Source organism: Canis lupus, chromosome 17 (assembly GCF_011100685.1).
Source record: "Canis lupus familiaris isolate Mischka breed German Shepherd chromosome 17, alternate assembly UU_Cfam_GSD_1.0, whole genome shotgun sequence".
In the NCBI taxonomy this organism is placed as follows: domain Eukaryota; kingdom Metazoa; phylum Chordata; class Mammalia; order Carnivora; family Canidae; genus Canis; species Canis lupus.
In genome coordinates this window covers 32591916-32613129 of record NC_049238.1, presented here as the reverse complement: position 1 = coordinate 32613129, position 21214 = coordinate 32591916, and the positions used below count along the sequence as shown (strand labels likewise).

The following is a 21214-nucleotide window of genomic DNA, read 5'->3' as shown; positions in this document are numbered from 1 at the left end:
CTTAGATAAAGAGGATGTTGCTTTGAAAAGACAACTGACATTTCAAACGTTAAAGATGAAACTAACTAATTTTTAAGTCACTGGAAGAGCGAAGGCATAGAAAAAGGAGGGAAGCAGAATATTAATTGCAATAATAATTAACTTTTTAAAAGATGAAAAAGCCAGGTATACATTACTGGGAATCAATTGTTGTCATCAGAAAGTGTGTTGTTCATTTTATATGGGACACATAATCTTTGATGTTCTGACCACAGTTTCATTAAACATACTGCATCCTCTCTTTCTGGTGCCACAAAACAGCAAGTTCAATTAGTTGTGGCAGGACAAGGGTTGGCAGGCCAGCTAGATGATATAGCAATGGTCTAAGAGAGAAATCTACAGGTACTGTAGATAGTAATGTAATATTGCCAAAGGGGAAGTATTAAGGGGAGTCTGTAGAGAATAGTAAAGAAGACAGAAACACAGATGAAGAATGCAGCAAGACAAAAAAAAAAAAAAATTCTGCAGCTCTGAGAGGAGTTTGGTGGCAGTATCTGCCACTCTGTGGCAGTGGAGTTGGTTTGGCTCATGTGAACCAGAAGCCCTTCCCCTCTCTCCCCTCTAGGAGGCTTCCATCCCATTTGAGGGGAGCCATTGTTTCAGTAGCGACCCGTTTCCTCTGTGTCACTCTCAATCCTCAAGGGAGGATTTTCCACTCCCTTGACTTTCCATTGTATTCCTTAATCTTCTTTAATACAGAGAGTTGTGACAGGATTTCTAATTGATAATTTTTGGCATAAATGCAGCAGAGGACATTAGGAATAAGAGACTGCTGATCTCTGGCACTACCTTTGACACACAGCTGGTCATTTATTACTGTATAAGCTATTGTGTCACTTAAGATGCATTACTACAAGGCAATCAGTGGAAGGAATATGGAGATAATGGAGGGAAAATTGTTCATGGAGCTTGAAAAGTCAGAGAAGAATCTTAGCCTTTATAATAGTTGTAGGAAACACTTGTGCATGGTTTACAAAAAGCCAGATACTGTTTCGAATGCTTTATACATATAATTTCACTCAGTTCTCTCATAGTAGGTACTATTATTTTTCCCATTTTACAAATGAGTGAAGTCTACATTATCATCTTGTCTTAGAGACCATGAATGAGATTTAGACGTAGATAGTCTTGATTTTAAGGTAGAAACAAGCACAAGTATGGATTTCTCTGTAAGGACAGTATTAGAGCTCAAGACAGAGTTTTGATGTGAGAAAAAAACAAAACTTTCAACAGCAGAAATGAATGTTTGAAAGTCAAACTTAATTCCATTTTATTTCTTACACATGAATTACCTGATCACATTTATACAACTAAATATAGCTTCATTTATATTTTTCTCATTTTGACATTTAGCCTGAGAGCACTTCTGTTTTTTCTCTTATATTTTAAAAACCCACTTTTCCCCATTTTCCATTATTTTCAGACTGAACTGTTGACTAGACCTTATTCAACAGGCATCGACATTATGACTTTTGCTACCACCCCTGCGGGTCCCATGACTGAAGATGCTGTTTTGAGTCATGGATTTGAAACATTTCTACTTTTCAATCTTACATGTTCCTATTAAAGGCATGTGTTTTTAGGAAATATTTCATTAAAAGCTTAGAAGTTTGGTGTAAGGGAGCTATAATGAAATGATAATAGCAGAACAGAACATTGTTTCAAGATAACATTCAGCTCTCCCACCGGAGCATTAAAGGGGGGGTTGCAGAGTGGAAGTACTGATTTTCCAAGCAAGAGACATTTGTTTGGTGACGAAGTCTTATTACAATTAATTGACTTTAGTATACAAACGACTGAATGCAAGGGTAATTGTAGCTCCTGTGGATTCAGAGACATTGTTGTCCATATCCCTTTCTTCTAGACCAGGACAAGCCACAGTTGGCACTGCTTGCTGCGGTGCTTAATTTTTCCTTCTGCCTAATGGTGATGTCGCTCACTCTTTGCCATTACTACTTTTTTTTAGCAATGTGTTTTTCCTATTCTCCCCCTCATGCCCTCTCTTTCTGTTTTGTCTATCTGCTTTGGCTTGTCATTCTTCTATTGATTTTTTGTTTATTTATTTCAGACTAAGAAATGATTTCCAAACCTGGCTGTACATCAAAATCAGTGATTTTTTTTTTTACCAGAATAATTATTTCTGGACCCCACCCTCAGGAGATTCTTTTTTTGTTGTTTTTTCAAGATTTTATTCATTTATTTATGAGAGAGAGGGGGAGATAAATCACAAGGTGGAGAGGCAGAGGGAGAGGGAGGAGTAGACTACCAGCTGAGCAGGGAACGCGATGTGGGATCGATCCCAGGACCCAGGGATCTCCGCCTGAGCCAAAGGCAAGCACTTAACCGATTGAGCCACCCAGATGCCTGCCCCCCATTGCTTCCCCCCAGGGGATTCTGACTCAGGAAGCCTTCACAGGCTATGAACATCAGCAGCTTTATTTATTTTTTTTTAATTTATTTATGATAGTCACAGAGAGAGAGAGAGAGAGAGAGAGAGAGAGAGAGAGAGGGGCAGAGACACAGGCAGAGGGAGAGGGAGAAGCAGGCAGAGGGAGAAGCAGGCTCCATGCACCAGGAGCCCGACGTGGGATTTGATCCTGGGTCTCCAGGATCACACCCTGGGCCAAAGGCAGGCGCTAAACCACTGCGCCACCCAGGGATCCCATCAGCAGCAGCTTTAAAAGTCCATATTTTTTAAAAAGATTCTCAGGTGATAATTGTTTGCAGTCAGACCTGAAGATCTTTATTGATATCCTTTAAGTTGCCTTAGTCAGCTTTCAGCTGGTTATTTCAAAGCAAGAGAACCTTTAAAGTGCAAAATCTGTATGTCGTCTTTTTCAGAGCAAATACCTGTACACAGAACCCTAAGTCTACCTGTTCCTCTGACTCCCCAAATAGTAGGTGAGCTCAGACACATTCCACATGGAATGTTTTTCTGGTTGCCTACTGTCTTGAGGAATGCAAGATTAATCAGGCAGTGGGCCTCCTGCCCAGAGAGGCCTTTTTTTTTTTTTTTTTTGAGTTGAGAGGCCATTTTGAAAAAAGCAGACCATGATTGCACAGCCTCCACTTGGAATCCAGTCATCAGAAAGGAAACTCTTCCAGATGAGGGAGCAGCGGCTGCTTTCTCTGAGATTCACGCCTCTTTGGTCTGAGCCTTGCACACAGTTAAGGGAGATATTATGCCTCCCCACTTTCTCCCCCATGCATTTTGCAGAGTATCTGGCAACCACCTGACAAGCACAGCTATTATTAGGCTGGTTCTTCAGGGAGTAGTGTGGAGTTCAATCCCAAAAAGAGCACACAGGCCCCGCAGACAGGGTATGCAGCACCTGCAATCGTGAATTATTGAGCGACTGAGAACATTGTGATCATGACACCAACTCTTATAATGCTTCTGGAAAATTCTATCATTGTGATTCTCCATGGAAATATATTATTTATAGGAACATGTAAAGATGTTTTGGAAAGTATCTGAACTATACAGCTTTCAGTACAGTGAAGTAAAATTCTTATGTGATTTTTCCAGACAAAAGGAAATGCAAATATATATTTGTACTATTTAATATCTACTTAAATTTTTTAGGTGTAACACAGTGTGCTAGCACATGCCCAAACTCCATAGGCTAATTACATATCTTCCCTCTCTTTCAGGTAATATTTCCAAATAATGAATCACAAGACTCCATGTCACCTATAGTGGGAAACTCAGAGCTCCAAAGATTTCTGAGGTGTATCCAGCACCCTCCTATCTTCTGATTAGATCTTGTTCCATGGTTGATCTCTGTGGAATTTCTGTTTTAACTCTTAAAGTTGCTACTTTCTTTTGGCACTAGTTCTCACCAGAACTGGACCCTCGTTCCCATTCCCTAAAACCCCATCAATACAAGATTGTTGCATGTAACACAGTTCACCAAAGATGGAGTATTAGCACAGAGGAAGCATAGAACAATTAAGAAAACTAATAATTTTAAGATTATATATTATCCAGCTCTCATTTTCAAGCACTTTATGCTCTGGCCAGTCTTGGGTTTCTTACTGTCTATCTTCTGCCATAAATGCCACCTTGGGACATGGTCACTTTCTCCCCAACGATTTTCTCCCCAGCTGAGAATTCGAATTGCTGGAGAGACTTTATAAAAATGTTGTTCAGCCCCACCTACACCAAGGCAGTTAGAATCTTTGGGGAGTGGAACCAAGAAATTAGTTTTCTAAAAGTTCCCCTTGTTAATTCTAATGTGCAACCAGGTTGAAAATTACTGTGTTATACCCTTCATCCAATCCTGCTCTTTCTAATTCCTGATTCCTACAATCCTTTGAAAGCCTACCAGCCAAAGCCTGTGAACTATTATTTCATGCTTTTGCTGAGCAAGCTATTTCTTTTTTATCTTTTTCTCTCTCCCCTCAGTGCCCTATGGCATGACATTTTCATACTCAAAAAGGTGATTTCCTAAATAAAAGTGCAGCTCTCTCCTAAGGGAAAATATGCCATTCTTCGAAGGGATTTGGGTCAAACGTCAACCACTTTTAACCTATAGAGGTTTTTCTTTTCTCACTCATTTCTATAATAGTTTTAAATAAATTTAGTAACACATTGGCAGATCCCTCAAGCAGATCTCATAATGTTTGTGGTAATGATGGTAAAAAAAAAAAATCTATTAAAATTTAAAAAGCTAAAATAATCAGTAAGGGAATCTTTTTCTAATGACCATAAGGTTGTAGTCTCTGACTTAATCATAGGATCTATGGGTAAATGGTTGAGAACCAAGATGTGGTCACTGAATCAGTGCAAGCCTTTCATAATAGCAGGCATTATTCCAGCCATCTCGACTTTACATGCTGACCCCTTTGGCTGACAAGTTTCCACACTGTCAAGATCACTCATTTACCTCCAAATTTTGTAATATTTGAGGAACAAAGTAAAATTTCATATTATGCCACTTTTAAATATATCAAAATTCATAGTTAACATATTTTATAAGACAAACTCTATATGTCTAGGGGTCAAGCAAGTGGCTTTGACTCACTATAAACTTATTTTATGGTTTCATTCTACAATGCAAAAACACTACCCTCAAAAACAAGTTTCATTAATCATTTTTATAAAATAATAGAAATTTCCTGGTTCAGTTCTGCCCTGGAACTCAGACATAAGCAGCTATCCCTGACAGATAGGTCCAATGGATTGTTTCCATTATTTTCTTGGTGATGTTTGCCTACCTTGCCTATAAAACAAGGCTCAGTGTGTGTGTGTGTGTATATATATATATATTTACAAGTATGTGTATTCTACTTGACTATATATATTTGTGTGTGTTGTTTTATACTTTTGAACTCCCTCTTGATTTCCTTGCCAGTACTGGGCATTGTCAGTATCCCAGATTTTGACCACTCAATAGGTATGTATGCAGACTTATTTTTTAAGAGAATTCTTCTCCCTACTATGCCCCAAATTAATGAATGGATTTTTTTCAAAGTCAATGGAGGTGAAATTTTCAGCATTAAAAAGATCTTTCAGTCAAATCCTTTTATTTCAACTCAATAGAACATAAAGTGATTATCAGTAACTATCATGTTTCTCAGTGCTTTGCCCATGACCTTATTTTCTTCCTTAATTTCTCTCACTCTCTTCTTTTTTAATTCTTTCAGTCATAAGAACAAGACTGAAAATGCATTCTGTTTTTAGGGGGCACAAATAGTAGAGTGTATATAATTAAATTTTGTGAGCAGAACTGGTCACAGCTCTTCTTTTTTGAGGTTTGCCTTCATTTTTTTTTTTTTTTTTTTTTTTTTTTTTAATTTTTATTTATTTATGATAGTCACAGAGAGAGAGAGAGAGGTGCAGAGACACAGGCAGAGGGAGAAGCAGGCTCCATGCACCGGGAGCCCGATGTGGGATTCGATCCCGGGTCTCCAGGATCGCGCCCTGGGCCAAAGGCAGGCGCCAAACCGCTGCGCCACCCAGGGATCCCTGCCTTCATTTTTAATGCACAAGGCAACTGACAATGTTGACATAGAATTATAGCCTTTCAATTCTCCCTTAGGCTAGTAAAAGATATCTAATAGGTTATAATAAAGGGACACAATCTAAGATTGCCATGTACTTATTTTATTGCTTCATCATAAATCAAATTACTTTTTTGTGTAGGGTTGGAAGGTATAGGGCTATAGGTATACGGCTATACCAAGGTATAGGGCTATACCTTGTCCCACACTCTCCTAGTAGCAGACTTATCAAGTCCCCATGTTTCTAGATGAGTGACACATTCATACCCTGTGACAGGTTGCCTGGGATGCCCCAGAGCTGCAGCTGCAGGCTGGTCCAAGTATCTCCTAACCTTGGGCATGCCTCTGCCAGAACTCCAGTCAAGTTTAATAACATTGAGGGAGGAGAATAAAAGAGAATGGAGATGAATACCCTTTGTGTACAAGGAAGGGGAAAAAATCAAGGAAAAACTTGTAAGACTCTTATGAATAAATAAATAAAATCTTAAAAAAAAAAAAACTTGTACCAGATGCCTTTAAGAGTTAAACTTTACTAAGACAAAAACACAATACATGGGATCTATAGACTTAATCTGAATAATAAGGATTTTTAAATGTTACTTTTGTATATCTAACAAAAGCAATGTTTTAAATAGTCAATGGAATTCATAACATGTTTAAAACTCCTTCCAGGATAATTCAAATTAACCCAAAACCATAAAACCAAACCACCTTCCTTTCCTTTGTCTGTAGATATTTGAGAAAGTCCATTTTTTAAATGATGAATTTCCATTTGAATAGTCATTCAAATGAAAGGGGTTTTTTTTCCCAAATGAAACAGTTTTGAGAATATTTGAGACACAGATTTCCTTCATCCTCCACCTTCCCCTCTGTCCTTGTCTCTTTTCTTTTCCACCACTCCTATGCATACACTCCCAACAAGCATTCCTAAAACTCCTTGAAGAGAATTTAGCAGGCACACAAAAAGGAATGCCAGATGTAGCCACAGCAAGTCAGAGGAGGTCCACACACTCAAGAAGATCACATCTCTGAATACAAAAAAAAAAAAAAAATCCAGAATTAAGAAGTCATTCCCAATGATGTATTTGGAGATTGCTTTTTCTCCAAAAATATTTTGGTAGTGATATTCATTTGTCCTTCCCTGATAAATCTGCCTACATTTCCATGTGGAAAATCAAGTTTGAGGGAGCCCCAAATGCATTTCTAAAGCCTTCATTTTCCCAAGCTGCAGCTTGCTGATGCCACAGGGGGTAGAAATATAAATAGCCAACAGATAAAATGTGGCTGATAAGAAGAGTCCATGGAAAGTTTCCTCTACTCATAATGTTTTTGCTTCTCATCCTTTAAAGGGCTTGCTTTCCTTGCTTGGATGATGGAGATGAGCCAAAGAATAAGCGTGATCATTTACTTTGCTCTTATCAGTTCTGTGATGTTACCCCCATTCCTTCGTTCCCAAAACATTGCAGCTCAAAGTAACAACATATTTATCACTATAGCAGCATCAAAAAATAAAGTAAAACAACAATAAAAAGCACAACAAATGATAGCCAGATAGATAAATAGATAGACAGATAGAAAGAAAGGATTATATAGATATACGTGGAGACAAAGAGACAGCTGTATTCCAGGACAAATTCTCTTCAGAGGGTCCCAGAATTAGAGGTTTTTTTGTAAAGAGTCCACATACATATAATGTTAATAGTAATGAGTCACAGGTATTGGGAATTTGAAACATGTTAACTTCATACATGTCCATGTCTATTACTTTTTGGCTCTTTGCCTCTTCCTCACCTGGGAACCATGGGAGGGATCTGGAAAGTTGCTCAAGGAAGCTTCTCTCTGATCTTCCCTAAAATCCTTCTCTACTGACTTCTGTTGTCATGTTCTTTATTTAGGAAACATGTCCTTTGCCTCATTTGTACCTCAACATAAATTATCTTGTTTCTATGGGCCCCTTTCCAGAGTGGGAGAACATTCATCTTCTGTCATCAACATAGAATTCTTAATCATAGTAGAAAAGAAGAGACAGATTTAAGTGATCCTTTTGAGGTAAAAAAACAATCAAACTTGACCCTATGACTGTGGGAGGTAAGAGAGAAGAAGGAAATCAACAGTGAATCAAATGTTTTGGATTAATATCTAAGCAGTTGTTGTGGAAGTTTACAATATATGCACTTTGCTTTTTAAAAATAACTTTAGTCACTCTTGGTCTATTGCAAAATTGTTTAAATGGCTAAAATAATATTTGAGCTAGTCTAAAGTAGCCATCATTAGGTAGTAACGTATATGCAAAATTAAAGAAAGACTGAGTAATGATTCAGTTACCCTATAGATTTTCTCCCACTTCCCTTCTATTTCAGCCTTTATATATTCAGATATGAGTAAGAGATCTTATCACGGAATATTTTGATAGAATTTATTGGCTGAGTGAAACTACAATTAGCCTTTACATTCTTGGACATTCATGATTTTCTAGTTGAGATCAATAAAAATCATAATTAGCATACATAATCATCACAATCTCTTATCATTTCCCCACTTTCTGATTTTACAGGGGACAGCGCACTAAAATATACTTAAGCTCACTTAAGCAGTAAAACAGTACTTTGAACTCATGTTTGCTGAGGTGAAGACACTGAGTAGCTCTTATGCAATGCCTGGAGTTTTCATTTCACACAATGTCACTTATGGATGTGATGCAGTCATCTCAGTAGGTAGCAGCCAACCTCAACAAGGACTGAGATTGCAAATATTTTTATTTAGTGTTCTTTCTGCTTATGTATGCTATGCTTGTGAGTGGGATTATACATAATGAAACTGGATTCTTGTCCTGAAAATAGATTTCACTATGTGGCCTGGGTCAAATTAATTTACTTTAATTTCTTCATTGGCAAAATGGGCATAATAGCATCATCGTCCTAATAAGAATTTGGTAGGACTTGTGTAAGATGGTCTAACTAACTGGCACATCATAACCTTTTAATAAAAATTATCATTATAATCATTACCAGTATTCTTTAGTTTTTTGATTGTACTATATTTTTATGATCTAATCCCTGTAAGGGTAAGTCTAAAAAGAAAACAATTTGAACTGCCCTGCTTCCACTGGCATTTGATATATTGTCTATTCTTTCCTTGTATAGCACAAGCTTAAATCAATAACTATCCTTCTATCACATTTAATGTTCCTACTTTGAAAATGTAATCAGAGTAAAGACATATAATATATACTAGGATAGTGATTGCAAATTTGTTTATTATGGAGAAAAAGCCATAATTTACAAATGATCTAAATGATCATCGGTGGAAAATTAAAGAAACTAATTATGGCTCATTCTCACAATAGAACATAGTATCATTTTAAAGGACAGTGAAGATGCCCCATATACTTTGACATGGGAAAGTAAAACTAGGAAACATTTAATAAAAAAATACCTTAAAGAAAAGTATGTATACTGTAATACTATTGATATTTTATTTTTTTAAAGATTTATTTATTTATTTTTAGAGAAAGAGAGAGAGAAAGCAAGTGGGGTGAGGGGTAGAGGGAGAGGGAGACTGAGAATCCTCAAGCAGACTCCATGCTCTGAGTGCAGAGTCTGACGTGGGCTCCATCCCAGGAACCTGAGATCACAACCTGTACTGAAACTAAGAGTCAGATGCTCAACCAACTGAGCCACCAGGTGCCCCTTTACTATTGATATTTTTTTAAGATTTATTTATTTATTCATGAGAGATACAGAAAGAGAGGCAAACATATAGGCAGAGGGAGAAGCTAGCTCCTCACAGGGAACCCAATGTGGGATTCAATCCTGGACCTTGAAATCACGGCCTGAGCCAAAGGCAGATGCTCAACTGCTGAACCACTGAGGCATCCCTACTATTGATATTTTAAAATTAAGGATAAGATGCATTATATATAGCACATGCATATATGTACACATTATCATATAGGATAACCCTATCATGTAAACATTATCTCTGGAGTGTGAGAATATTATTCTCTTTGATATTTCAGACAATTGTTGTATTATTTATACCACATTGTTTGTATTTGGCCATGCTTTAAAGGTATAAAATTTAAAAATGAAGAAAAAAATATATGTAAAGTCTATAAGAAAACTTTTGTAAAAGCAAATAAAAACTGGTAGTTATGACAGAAATATTCTTGAGCTATAGATGTTTTTAATTTATTTTTAATCCACATGAAAGAATAAAATTAGTCCACCCATACCATCCCCCTATGCTTCTGTTGGTAACAACTACTAAACAAGCATCAAACAATGCCTTTTTTTTTTTTTTTAATTTTCAGCTTTCTGTATCCCCATTTCCAAATTTTTGTTAAACTCAACTCTGTTAAGAAGCTTCTTCGATTAACTCGATGCAAGAAATTATATATAACTATTTCAAAGTCTGTACATTTACTATTATTTGAACATTCATTTTTAAATTAAAAAGGTTGTCTTTATTATAAGTGTTAGGACAGTTCACAACCGAGCCATTGATACAGTGATTAAAAAATAAAAGATTCAAGAAAAATCTTGTATTTATTCAATCAGTCTCAAATTAGCACTATAAATATTTCACCTTATTTCCTTCTCAATTTTTCTTTATTTCATAGATTTGGATTTTTTTCATTTTAAATTGTCATCATAGTGATTTTACAATTTCCTCTTATTATGGCTTATGTTTCCTGTATATTAAAATGGACTCATTAACACAATTTAATAACTTTGTTGTATTCTATAATGCTTATATAACATGCTTTATCATTATCTTAAATAGCCTTGTCATTTTACATATTTTACTATTATAAATAAGAATATTTTTTATAAATAAGAATATTATAAAAATCTTTGTGCATAAAGTCTTCTTTAAAAACTTAAAAGTGCCTTATTTAAAGATTTATTTATTTATTTTAATTTGAAAGAGAGAGAGAGAAGGAGAGAGAGAGAGAGAGAGAGAGCATGAGCTGGGGGCGGGGCAGAGGGAAAGACAGACTCCCAAGCTGACTCCAAGCTGAGTGCAGTGTCTGACACCAGGCTCCAATCCAGGACCCTGAGATCATCACCTGAGCCAAAACCAAGATTCTTAACCAACCAAGCCACCCAGGGGCTCCTAAAAATACTTTATTTAGAACAATGCCCCAGGAATGAGAAAAGCATGTGCAAAAAGATCTTAATATAAGTCTTCAAGTTGCTTTCCAAAATGATTATTCCATTTAACCTACGTGGTTGAGCTTGCCTCTTTCTGCATATTGATTCTTATTGTCTTAGGAACTTTTAAAATCTCTCTCAAAACAAAAATACTCTCATTTTTTTGTACTCCTGAATATTTTGTATATCTTGTTTTACACACAATGGTATTGTCTAATATCATAGACCCTGATGGATTGCCCTGTAAATACATGAGTAAATCCAGTTATCAAAAGTATAGACCAAAAAAAAAAAAAAAAACAAAAAAAAAACAAGAAAAAGCAAGTGATCCCCATCTTTGTATGCCTCTGTCTACCACTATGATTTCCCTATTTCTAAGAAAGAATGAATAAGTGAAAGCAGAGACATAGGCAGAAAATAAAGAAAAAAGTCAGAATATTGAAAGGAATATACTACACTGATAGATTGCTGCAATTAATGTTTTAAATGTATGGATATGATTAAATTATAAATATTTTAGTCTATTGAGCAAAATTCTTACATAAGCATGTTTTATAACTCAGGATGGAATATAAGTAAAAAGAAAACTGAAGAAATTTAATAATAGTGGTATAGATAAGAAATAGAGGTTTTTTTTGTAATATTACAATCACAATATTAAAATAATATTAATTGAAAGAAAGCCAAACGACAACACAAACCAGGTGGGAATTCCAGTTTTGACCATGTTGCACTGAAGGCTTCTAGCACTGTCCCCAAACCATTACAATGATAAAGTATTTTTATGTCATTAACACAGAGATACATACCCACTTTGAAAAATAAAATGAAAAGAATCTTGGGCATAATTCTGAAAAATAAAAAATAAATGAGCTGAGGTTAGAGCTATCATAGTAATTTAGGCCTCAGAGTGCAACACTGGGATGCTAAGTGAGAATCGGTGTTGAGGTGCCCCAATAATAAACTCTTCTCTACAAATGTACCAAACCAATTGGAAAAAGAAAAAAGGAGCCAGCTAATGAAATGTGAAAAATTTGACTCTTTGTTTAAGGAAATAGGCTTCCAAAATAAATTCTCAGAATTCAGTGGTCAAACAACCATCAATGAACCAGTACAGGGCACTACATAAGGCAGAAAATTGTTTCTAAAACACTCACTTTGCTCAGCATGAACAAGCAAAGCACAATCCTTATTTTATGGATAAGGCTGCTCCCAAAGAACAAAGAAATATATATACTAGTTCCCTGGTCCAAAATTCACCAATTGATGATACATTTCTCCATCCCTCTATCACCTATCCATGCTTAAATGTGGGATGAGGAAACACAAGAGTTTTGTCCTAACGGAACTTCCTCCCCTGTGGAGAAGAAAGCATTAGGTGTAGGGAAGAAGTGTGCCTCCCAGTGAACATTCTCAATCCTTTTGTTCCATTTTTCCTTCAAATTTAACCACTAAGAAAATGACCAGCCAGTAATGTAGCCATTCCACGTATGGGAAGAAATCCAAATCCATCAGGGCAGTCTAGGCACTAGGCATTTATCATACCTGAATCCCTAGAGGCATCCCATCCCCTATATCAGGAATTGTACTTGAGACATTGCATCTTCTTAAAACACTCGGAAAGTTGCTCGGTCAGAGCTGCTCTTGCCTCTCATGAGTAGGTTTTTCATTCCTGTTTAACTGTGACTAACTCTACTATGCAATTACTTCAACTGTGAAGCTTTCTGTGAAGGAAGGTTCGCATCTGGTCTTTATATTTTTTTTTCAACTGGAAAACTCACTCTCATGAGGTTCCTTAACCAGAGAAGGACACTGAGGAAACTTGAATCCGGGTGGATTCCTTTCCCTCTGCATTGTCAAGGGCATGAATAGCATTCTTTCTTTCCATTGTTTCTGCAATAATTGGAAGTGCTGCTTGTATATTCTTTACCTATTATTTACTTCAGATTCATTTATCCAGGGTTAGAAGAGGGATAATGGGGAGTGACTACCAATGAGTGTTTGATTTTTTTTTTTTTTTTTTTGAGGGAGGTTGATAAACTCTGGGATTAATGGTGATGATGGTAGCTGCCACTGGCACTGAGACCAAGATGGCTGGGAGACTCCCAGGGAGCAGGTACTGGTCACGTCCTTCACCAGCAGAGGCCTTGCTAGAATTCTGCCCCCACTCTGCCCCTGCCTCTTCACCAGGTAGCCACAGTGACCAACTAGACCATGCCCTACAACTATCCCGTGCCCCCCCTGAGGTGATGGGAACATGTCCCGTGTGCCCAGGGATCCCTAGGAACCCCAGGACCACCAGTGTCCAAGCTTACAATGGCTGAAGAAACTGTGAGCACCTCCAGTGATAGGAAGGAGGCCTCCTCCCCCATGACCAACAAAATGTGAAAAAAAAAATAGCGATGGTGATTACACAACTTTGCAAATATACTAAAAACCATTGAATTGTATACTTTAAAAGAGTAAATGTTATAGGATGTGTGTATATATATATATGTATACACACACACGCATATATATATATATATATTCAAACACAACTTTTATTTTATTCATGGATTGACTTTCTAGCTGTTAACAAAGATAACCTCAGCAACCTTAAAACTGTCCACTGTATTCTAGGTTTGAACTTTTATTTTATATTAAATAGATAATATTTACATATGTAATATAGAATATGTTTTATATACTATACTCATAATGTATATGTATTATATATATGCGATATATAACATAATAATGTATATAAAGGATAATGAGAGCCAGTTTCTTCACTACTGGAAAGGTTAGTTACAAATATGGAAAGGGGAAATACTAATATGTTCCCTGTAGTGTGGAATTGGAATTAGCATGAATTCATATTACTACTACTATCTATTACAAGTTAGATAAATCGAGGAATAACATAGGTATGCCTGTACATAGAGGTGTGTGTGTGTGTGTGTGTGTGTGCGTGTGACCGTGTGTCCATGACTATACTTTCTAGCTCTGTTAGCTGGGTGTGCCTAGAGGAAATGACACCCCAGTAACAATGAGTATATTTACTCCCCAGACTTTAGTTTCTAATAGCCATCCTCTACTAAAATGAAATTAGGACTCATTGAAGTAAATACTAATGCCAAGACTGGGACAGAGAAAATCCAACATGAGTCTGGAACATTTTCACTGTAAATTAAAAGAATGCTCAATAAATCATGGAGTTGGGTGGCTCAGAGGTTTGGCGCCTGCCTTTGGCCCAGGGCGTGATCCTGGAATCCCGGATCGAGTCCTGCGTAGGGCTCCTGGCATGGACCTGCTTCTCCCTCCTCCTGTGTCTCTGCCTATCTCTCTCTCTCTATCTATCATTAATAAATAAATAAAGAAAGAAATCTTTAAAAAATAAATCATGGAGTTGAGTCAAAAAGATTATAAAGATTCCCATAGCCAAGTTTAGGGCCACTTGAGCATACTACTATTACTACTACTAATAATAAACAATAAGTTATAATTGAATAAAATAGGAATCCATAAACCTATATGAATATACATATACACATGAATCAAACATAGAAGGGGGAAATAAGAAATCTATCAATGTCAACTAATAAATATAGAAGAAATTATAGGGTTAGAAATCATCAACACTTGCTAAATTTAATGGGTAAAAGTTTGATGAAGAATAGTCTTAAAGGGGATCCCTGGGTGGCGCAGCGGTTTGGCGCCTGCCTTTGGCCCAGGGCGCGATCCTGGAGACCCGGGATCGAATCCCACGTCGGGCTCCCGGTGCATGGAGCCTGCTTCTCCCTCTGCCTGTGTCTCTGCCTCTCTCTCTCTCTCTGTGTGTGTGTGACTATCATAAATAAATAAAAATTTAAAAAAAAAAAAAAAGAATAGTCTTAAAGTAGACATCCACAAGTTACAGATCTTTACAAATAGAAAAATAATTTACCATGGACACTCTGCAGACATCACTTAATCCCATGACAAAAGTTCATGTTATCAATATTGGAACAGTCATTATATGCCTCCTAGTATAAGAAGTGAGAACACAGCTCCATATCTATGGTATTCTTGCAAAAAAATGCATAACCCACATTATATCATGAGGAAACACTAGAAACATTCAAATTACAAGGCATTCTACAAAATTATTTATTGTTATCATTATTATCTCTTAAAAAATGTCAAGGTCAAGAAAAAGAGAAAGTTTGAGAATCCTTTTCAGATTAATGGAGATTAACCAGACATGGTAATAAATGCAACATATGATCTAGACTAGATGCTGTATTAAGGGGACAAAACTATACAATAGCTTGCTGGGACACTGGCAAAAGTTAAACATATGAATTAGATAATGTGTTGTGACAATGTTCAAGTTCTTGATTTTTATTGGTATTTAGTAATAAAGACATAATGCTTTCAATGATTCAGGAAAAAAATATATTTGCATATGTATCTGGTTACAAATACTTATGCAAACACAGAAGTGTGTGTGTATATGCACATGCACACAGATGTGAAGAGAAAGAAGGTGATATAGCCAATGAGGCCAGATTTAACAATTGCTGAATCTGGGTTAAAAGTATCAGGGAATTTATTGTACTCTTCTTGAAAATATCCTGTGAACTTGAAATCATATCAAAAAAATTTACAAACAAAAATATAATAATTTGCAGGAAAAGAAACAAAGTAAATGCACCAAAAGATGAACAGTAGTTTGTGCAGCTGCTAGGACAGTGTAGTCAATTTTTACTAGCTTCCTCTTTTTTCATTTTACCCACACCCTCTTATTAAAAGTATGTTGTGAATCACCAACTGTAAAAGTAGTGAGCACTGGAGCACTTATCTCTTTTCTAAGCTCTGTATCAACATATTTTTTAGCTTGACACTTAAATAGAACATGGCATTGCTGGACATCTTTATTATTTTTTTTTCATTTTTTTATCCTTTATTGATTTAGATCTTCTTACTGCAGTATTTCAGAAATAGCCTTTGGCAGAAGCATTTTTGCCAACATACACGAAGCAATGAATTAAAGCTTTCTTTTCTGAGGGAACAAAATCCTTAAATTATTTTAGGGATTGACAACAAAGTGGACAGAAGATGTCAACAGTAACACTGATTTCAGAGGCAAACAGTATTTGAACTGAGGCTATCTGTTCCTCCATGTCAATTTACCCCTGGCTATCCACTTTTTTCCCACTAAATAAAACAAGCCTGTTCCTGTGCTGTCAGATGTGCAAGGTAAATACACAATTCTCCTCCTAGCCCCACCTGGAAAAGTTAGTGTACGTGCCCAACTCCAGGTATCAGTGTTAAACAGATACTTAAACTTGTGCTTATCTGTTTTGATCTTCTCAGGAAAAGGCATTCTATAAGTGTGCCATCTCATCATTAAATATCAAGTTTCCCTTCCTATGTTTTGATCACTGACATTCAAATGGTTTCTAATTAGGATTTGCTTAAAATACCACTTGCTGAATTTCTATTAGAATGTATTTTGAAACTGGAAATATTGACAGAGGCATTTAAGAAATGTCCACAGAATAAGGAAAACATTATTTCTTTTGTAGCCATTTTGATAATGCAATTGTTCTACTAAAAGTTTGGTGGCATCAGACTGAAAGTTTTATCTAGGGCAAGAATTGCTTTAAAAAATCAAGTTTTATTTTTAATTCAAAAAGTCTGTAATGCCTTTTTTAATCAGAAACAAAAAGTGATACAAAATGGCTAGTCTTAATTTTAGAATTAATTCCCTTGGGCAAAAAGTGATTGTGATTATAGAAAAATTAACCCTAAGGAAATTGACATTTCTAGTTATTATAAATAAAGTGATCTGCTTTGGGTCTGGTCTCCACCAATGAGACAATATTTTGTTTTCCTGAGGAGCTAGAAATTTATTTAATTTTATTAACAGAGGCCTATTTACTGTAGTGGTGGTGGTGGTGGTTTTTAAGATAACTAACATATACTACATTAATGCCACCCAATCTTCTTTCAAACCCAAAAGTTGCCAAGTAATGAAACTATGAAACTCTTGCCATTCCATCAGGTATTTGATAGAAACTATTGGGTGTGTGAGTGTGTGTGTGTATAGGAGAGATGCAAGAGAGATATTAGAAATGACTTTCTTCATCCTAGAGTAATTTGCCACTATGTGGCTAATGTCTTTGTTCACTAGACACTATTGTGACCATTATTCCCATTTTAAAAGAAAGCTATGATATACATCTAGCATTAGAAACCCAGAAATTATAGATATTGATGTAAATAAATGAAGGAGAAATGTCATTCATCACAGATAACAGAACCAACAGTCCACTTAGAACTGTCTCAATATTCTTTTCCTCTATCAATGTTTCTTTGCTGTCTTTTCTGCTTTAGGTAAAGGACTGGTGATAAGATCATGAAAACAAAGTATCTCCAAATGGTACTAAGATGTCTTGGCTGCTGGGCCAAAGGAAAGATGAGACAGTTGTGGATGGAGATTAATGCCATGATACTCATCTGGCAAATATCCCATGACAGGAATTACTCTATGGGAATAATAGTGTTTGTATTTTAAGTCTCTATGTATTGCTCTCTCAGATTTGGTCATCCATCTCCTTGGCACAGCTGAAGTGTGGTCCATTCCCATTTGATCATACAGTACCTATTTTAAATGATAAAAAAGGAAATTAATATTTATCCAGCATTGTGTGCCGGTTCTGTACTTGTTATGGGACACACATTATTTCATTATGATAGGTAAAATAATGGTCCCACAAAGATGTCTATATTGGAAACCAGAGAGACAGTGAACATATTACCTTATATGGCAAAAGGGATTTTGCAGATTTGATTAAATTAAGGACCTGGAAAGATTCTTCTAAGTTATCTGTGTGGGTCCATTCTCATCCTGCATCCTTACAAGTAGAAAATCTTTTCTGGCTGGAGAGATGAAAGCAGGAGAAGGACTCTATGTAGACTGTCCTTGTTGGCTGTGAAGGTGGAAAGAGAAAGCCATGAATCAAGGAATGGGGGTGGCATTTAGAAACTCAAAAAAGCAGAGAAATAGACCTACAGATAGGCATGAAGCTCTGGCAACGTCTTGATTTCAGCCTAGTGAGATTCATGTCAGAATATCCACCTTTAGAAGGTTAATAAACCTGTTTTGTTTAAGTCACCAAATATATGTTAAATGGTTACAGCATCATCAGGAAACCAATATACTCATGAAATTTCTACAAATTCATTTCAACTGCGCAACATTTTCTCCATTTCATAGTTATCAAAAATGGAGCAAAGAATAATTTATTTAACTTGCCAAAGTTTCCGTAAGTAGCCAACTGCAAAACCAGAATACTTAAGCTTTGGAATTCTATAGTCCTTTGAGAATGTTGGGTTTTTCACATGTGATACATAGATATCATTCCATCTTTTAATGAACATGTTAGCTAAATAAATTAATAAAAGTGACAATCCAAATATAAATATAATAAGATTATACTATTTCCTTCGTTCAAAATGATGAAAATAATAGTAGAGAGAAAAACTTTAATCACTGAATTATCTAGAATAGTCAGTGTCAATATGGAAAAGTCATTCTAATGGGTTAAGTGGATTTTTATTTACAAATGATGAATAGGATTGATATAATCAAAAGATGGACAATAACTAGTGTTGGCAAGGATGCAGAGAAGTTGGAACCCTCATACCTTGCTGGCGGGAATGTAAAAATATGCAGTGCTGTAGGAAATTCTTTGGAAATCCCTCAAAAGTTAAACATAGAATGACCACGTGCCTAGCAATTCCACTTTTAGATATGTAGCCAAGAGAATTGAAGACATATGTCCACATAAAAACTTGTACACAAATGTTCATTGTGACATTATTCATAATAGTGAAGAAGTGAAAACAATCCCATCTGAATAGATAAACAGAATATGATACATCCATATAATGGATATTGTTGAGCCGTATAAAGAAATAAAGTAACTGGTGCTATAACATGGGTGATCTTGAATAAATTATGCTAAGTTGAAAAAGCCAAACACAAAAGGCCATGTATTATATGATTCTATTTTATACACCATGTCCTCAATAGGCAAATCCATGGAAACAGAATATCAATTAGTGGTAACCATGGGTTGTGGGGAGGGGTAATGGGAACTGATTGCTTATCGCTATAGACTTTCTTTTGGAGATGTTTAAAAAATTTTGAAATTAAGTAATAATGATAATGGCACAACACTCTGGATATACTAGAAACATGAAATGGGTATAAATGTCATGATATGTGAATTGTATCTCAAGGAATAAAAGACTAAAGGAAGGCTTTCAGTAAACCAAATGTGAAAAGGTGGATCCAGGGAGCAGAAAATTGTATAAGCAATTTTCATTGATGCTTACCAGGTAGTTTGAACAAGTTGTAATCATAATATTCAAATTTGGTATTAACTCCATAAGAATATAATAAAGGCCACTCTGAATTAAATTTGGATCTTTACAATGTCAATTAAAAAGTTTTAAAAATATATTTACGATTTCTAAGTAACAGGATATAATTACAAGAAGATGAGATACAAATTGATTTAAGGTAAATTTATAAATACAGATGCATTCACGTTTAAGGTTAATTGTCCTCTGAAACTCTCTTGCTTGACATGAATATTCTATTGATTTGCTGTCTCAGGGTTTACTAGCATGCTGTAAAAGGGTTTTAGTCTCTAAAACATTGCTATTTATCCTAGAAAATCTGCATGCACTATATCACATGAAATTTTAATTGAGACATGTTTTATAATAAACGATGTAACCTGGCATTGTTCTATTTGCTTACATAACAATATCTCAATTGACTATACTCATTCATTGTTAATTAGCTTCTTACCAAAGGGTATTGGCAGAGTTTCCATAATATTCTTAGCAAATAAAATAAGGGTATAAAGAAACTTAAGAGACTTTGAAGGCTCTTATTCCCAGAACTATTACTTCAGTGTTTAAGCATAAAATCAGTCTATTTTTGGATGCTGGGTCCTCCCTTTAGAAACAAGGGGAAAACCTGCTACCACACTAAGTCACATGCTTCATTAGCAAGAGGGAAACCTGTGAAAATAACAACATAATCCAGACCAGGAGCAATATTAAGTACTTAAGCTTTCTAGAGAACATGTTTGAGAAAAAGTCTCTTTTTCCTTTCATAGAATATTTTTGAGAATGTATCAAACATATGTGAGGACTTTAAATGTAATCCTTAGCAACCCTCCTTCTTGTCTTCAATAATTGTAAAATTACCTGCCAATTTAATTTGAAACATAAAGGTTGGCTATTTTAATTTTAATTTTGAGGTCACTGATAATATTCCATATGTTTTCTCTTGTTTCATAGTTCTCAAAACACAAATTCCAGGTTTTTCATTTGGTACCTGCATGACTTTCTGGAGTTGTAATGGATACCTTTTGTTCCAGGTGTGAAGCAATAGGAAAAATACACCAACGCCTAGAACTCAAATTCTCTTTGGAGTGCTGCACCTGACCGTAGCAATTTAAGAGAATGGCTAAAATCAATTTTGAAAGACAATTAGTCAGATGAAGGTGTGTTCCGTGGGGAGCATTCCTAGAAGAGAGAAAGTACAAAAGGCATGGGTGGTGGAAAGCACCTGGATGTATGATGGTTAGGGTGGTTCTTCTCCCTGTGTTACTCCACAGCTATATATGCCCCTTCCCCTCCCTGCTCTGTGCTCCAGAACTGCCTTTTGGCTGCATTAGACATTGCCTCAACTAGGCTCCTAGCCCTCCGGTGTCTAGTCAGACTTTCCCAGTGGGAGGTACCACAGGCATTGAGAAAACTGACGACAGTAAGGTCAGACTGCTTAGTCTTCATCTCCCAGCTCCCTCCTGTAGGCTGTGGCTTAGAACCTCCACTGCAGTCGTAAGTGGGCTGAGGTCTTTGACATCTTCAGCTCCAACCACCATTCTTTCTTGACAAACAGATTGTAGAGATAAAGACGGATAGGTTGGCAGCGACTGGATCACAATGAGACATAAATGTTA

At 36.0% G+C, this 21214-nt stretch overlaps 1 long non-coding RNA gene across 1 annotated transcript in view; it reads right to left on the bottom strand.

Annotated features, from left to right (window-relative positions):
* Positions 1–15318: 15318 nt before the first annotated feature.
* Positions 15319–21214, bottom strand: part of LOC119874749 — a 53751-nt gene continuing 47855 nt past the window's right edge. Inside the window, exons 8-9 of the long non-coding RNA XR_005372343.1 lie at positions 17990–18160; positions 15319–17832 (exon numbers count right to left, since the gene is read on the bottom strand). This is a non-coding gene — a long non-coding RNA (uncharacterized LOC119874749). The remainder of the gene's footprint in view (positions 17833–17989; positions 18161–21214) is intronic.